The sequence below is a fragment of the Cherax quadricarinatus genome, chromosome 37, assembly GCF_038502225.1.
Source record: "Cherax quadricarinatus isolate ZL_2023a chromosome 37, ASM3850222v1, whole genome shotgun sequence".
Lineage (NCBI taxonomy): Eukaryota > Metazoa > Arthropoda > Malacostraca > Decapoda > Parastacidae > Cherax > Cherax quadricarinatus.
The window spans coordinates 8,290,249-8,294,387 of record NC_091328.1 but is presented as its reverse complement, the minus strand read 5'-3'; the positions used below and the strand labels follow the sequence as shown (position 1 = coordinate 8,294,387).

General features: G+C 47.8%; 1 protein-coding gene across 5 annotated transcripts in view; it reads left to right on the top strand.

The window, feature by feature from the left end:
* The first annotated feature begins 1,083 nt into the window (after positions 1-1,083).
* IA-2 (tyrosine phosphatase IA-2) overlaps positions 1,084-4,139 on the top strand; it is a 772,548-nt gene continuing 769,492 nt past the window's right edge. For all 5 annotated transcript variants that reach the window (XM_070091865.1, XM_070091863.1, XM_070091866.1 and 2 more), the window contains exon 1: positions 1,084-1,150. The gene's annotated coding sequence lies outside the window, so the exon portion shown is untranslated. The remainder of the gene's footprint in view (positions 1,151-4,139) is intronic.

Below are 4,139 nucleotides of genomic sequence, written 5' to 3'. Positions count from 1 at the left end.
GAAGATTGTTCCAGTCTGTAAGGAATCTGTTCCAGTCTGTAAGGAGACTGTTTCAGTCCGTAAGGAATCTGTTCCAGTCTGTAAAGAGACCTCCAGTCCGTAAGGACACTGCTCCAGTCTGTAAGGAGACTGTTCCAGTCTATAAGGAGACTGTTCCAGTCTGTAGATTCTTCCAGTCTCTGAGGTGACTGTTATTCCAGTCTGTGAGGTGATTGTTTACACTGGTTGGTTGACTGACTTTGCTGACCAGAATTTGTACCTCAACTCGAGTTTTTTTAAAGGATGGTGGAAGGGTGGGGGACGGGGCGGGGCGGGGTGCCTTTTTCGTTATATATATATTTTTTTAGGTGGGCTGAAATATCGAATCATGAAAGGTAAGAGAGAGATATGTGAGGAGAAAATCGTTACGGTAGAGAGCGCCATGCGCGTGGTGTCTCCGGCCCACACACATACACACACACACACACACACACACACACACACACACACACACACACACACACACACACACACACACACACACACACACACACACACACACACACACACACACACACACACACACACACACACACACACATACATACACACACACACATACATACATACACACATACATCTACATACACACATACGTCCACACACACACACACATATACTCACATCAGGCGCCATATTTACCCAGTCATTTTTTGGCATTCTCTATTCTTCCTCTTGGTATCCTGTGGTTGTGTCCTCTAGGATAGGTCTCCAGCGTCCTCCTCTCTCTCTCTCAACCCTCGAATGTCTTCGGGGAACACCGTTTTGAGTTAAAAATCTTGAAACTCTCAGCTGTCTTCTCTCCCATTACTGGCGAAGCTTAGGTTTAGATGTGTGAATTCAGGCATGATACATTGCCTTTATTGCTTCCTCAGGACACATATCCTCTACATGCTTAGCTATGTGTCCTTTCCCAGGGCACAGCAAGCCGGGAGAATGATTAAAACTGGCGTTGTTTGGTGGTCAATACTAAAGCAGGTGTTGTGAAGGATCAATCGGCAACCCAGCGAGGCTGGCGGCCATGTTGTGACGTCATCATCCGGGACAGTGGTACCAGTGCCACCATCTTGGCAGTCGTGGTGAGCACCTGAGAGAAGACGACAGTGGCGAGGTAACTACACCACTCTTCCACACTCACTGCCTTCCACCTGCCTCTTCCCCATTACACCTCCCTCTTATACCCACCTCTTCCTCATGCATGCCCTGGGGAGGTCCGTAAAGTGCTAGCGCCTGCCAAAATCAGTGCCCAAAGAAGGTGCCAAAATCTGGTTCATCAGGTAGATAGCTACCCGCTGGAAGACATCCAGACCATCTGTTTCTGGCCCAAACTCACACCTAAGTCGTAACTACTCAGGTCCCAATGGGACTAACTACTGACTTCGGGGGTATAACTACTGCAGGAGTCTTCGTGGGTCGTCTTGAAGTACCCATGAAGATAGCGCTGTTGATGGGGGAGCGCCCAACACTAACATATGTTGGCTACGGAGCGGGTTGGCTCCGTTCGTGTGTTGCTGTGTGTTGTGCTGGTTGACGCCCTCGTGGGTTTAGCGCTCAACTCATGATTATTGTGGGGAGTGGGTATGTAGCTTTGTTGTGCATACCCATACCATCTTGAGTGGTAGTTACAACATACCCATACTGTGTGGTAGTCACCACATACCCATCCTGTGTGTGGTATTACCTCATATCCATCCTGTGTGTGGTAGTCACCACATGCCCATCTTGTGTGGCAGTCACGACATACCCATCCTGTGTGTGGTAGTACCACATACCCATCCTGTGTGTGGTAGTACCACATACCCATCCTATGTGTGGTAGTACCACATACCCATCCTGCGTGTGGTAGTACCACATACACATCCTGTGTGTGGTAATCACCACATACCCATCCTGTGTGTGGTAGTACCACATACCCATCCTGTGTGGTAGTACCACATACCCATCCTGTGTGGTAGTACCACATACCCATCCTGTGTGGTAGTACCACACACCCATCCTGTGTGGTAGTGCCAAATACCCATCCTGTGTGGTAGTACCAAATACCCATCCTGTGTGGTAGTACCACACACCCATCCTGTGTGGTAGTACCACATACCCATCCAGTATGGTAGTGCGAAATACCCATCCTGTGTGGTAGTACCACATACCCATCCTGTGTGGTAGTACCAAATACCCATCCTGTGTAGTAGTACCACATACCCATCCTGTGTGGTAGTACCACATACCCATCCTGTGTGGTAGTACCACATACCCATCCTGTGTGGTCGTGCCAAATACCCATCCTGTGTGGTAGTGCCAAATACCCATCCTGTGTGGTAGTACCACATACCCATCCTGTGTGGTAGTACCACATACCCATCCTGTGTGGTAGTACCACATACCCATCCTGTGTGGTAGTGCCAAATACCCATCCTGTGTGGTAGTGCCAAATACCCATCCTGTGTGGTAGTGCCAAATACCCATTCTGTGTGGTAGTACCACATACCCATCCTGTGTGGTAGTACCACATACCCATCCTGTGTGGTAGTGCCAAATACCCATCCTGTGTGGTAGTACCAAATACCCATCCTGTGTGGTAGTACCACATACCTATCCTGTGTGGTAGTACCACATACCCATCCTGTGTGGTAGTACCACATACCCATCCTGTGTGGTAGTGCCAAATACCCATCCTGTGTGGTAGTGCCAAATACCCATCCTGTGTGGTAGTACCACATACCCATCCTGTGTGGTAGTACCACATACCCATCCTGTGTGGTAGTGCCAAATACCCATCCTGTGTGGTAGTACCACATACCCATCCTGTGTGGTAGTGCCAAATACCCATCCTGTGTGGTAGTGCCAAATACCCATCCTGTGTGGTCGTGCCAAATACCCATCCTGTGTGGTAGTACCACATACGCATGCTGTGTGGTAGTACCAAATACCCATCCTGTGTGGTAGTACCACATACCCATCCTGTGTGGTAGTACCACATACCCATCCTGTGTGGTAGTGCCACATACCCATCCTGTGTGGTAGTACCACATACCCATCCTGTGTGGTAGTACCACATACCCATCCTGTGTGGTAGTACCACATACCCATCCTGTGTGGTAGTACCACATACCCATCCTGTGTGGTAGTACCACATACCCATCCTGTGTGGTAGTACCACATACCCATCCTGTGTGGTAGTACCACATACCCATCCTGTGTGGTAGTACCACATACCCATCCTGTGTGGTAGTACCACATACCCATCCTGTGTGGTAGTACCACATACCCATCCTGTGTGGTAGTACCACATACCCATCCTGTGTGGTAGTACCACATACCCATCCTGTGTGGTAGTGCCACATACCCATCCTGTGTGGTAGTACCACATACCCATCCTGTGTGGTAGTACCACATACCCATCCTGTGTGGTAGTACCACATACGTATGCTGTGTGGTAGTACCACATACCCATCCTGTGTGGTAGTACCACATACCCATCCTTTGTGGTAGTACCACATACCCATCCTGTGTGGTAGTACCACATACCCATCCTGTGTGGTAGTACCACATACCCATCCTGTGTGGTACTACCACATACGCATGCTGTGTGTATGTTGTGACTATCAAATTATTATTATTATTGGGAAGAGCTAAACCTGCATGGGTTATACAGCATCTGGAAAAGAGGAAGCAATCATGTTTGATCCAAGGGAGGGGAGGTTCTATGTATTTATATATAGTGACACTGTATATATGGCGTATGGTGATACTATGTATTGTGTATATTTCACCATATAGTGTACCGTATATTGTGTATATTGGCAGTGTTGTGCATAGAGGCACTGTTTGGTGTATAATGGCATTATATATGGTGAACAGTGGCACTGTAGTGTATAGTGTGTAGTGGCAATGTAATGGTGTATAGTGGCATTGTATGGTGCATAGTTGCACTGTATGGTGGATAATGGCATTTTATATGGTGAACAGTGGCACTGTATATAGTGTATTGACACTGTAATGGTGTATAGTGGCATTGTATGGTATATAGTGGCACTGAATGGTATATAGTGTCACTGTATGATGTATAGTGACTCTGTATGTAGTGTGGTGTGTAGTGCCAC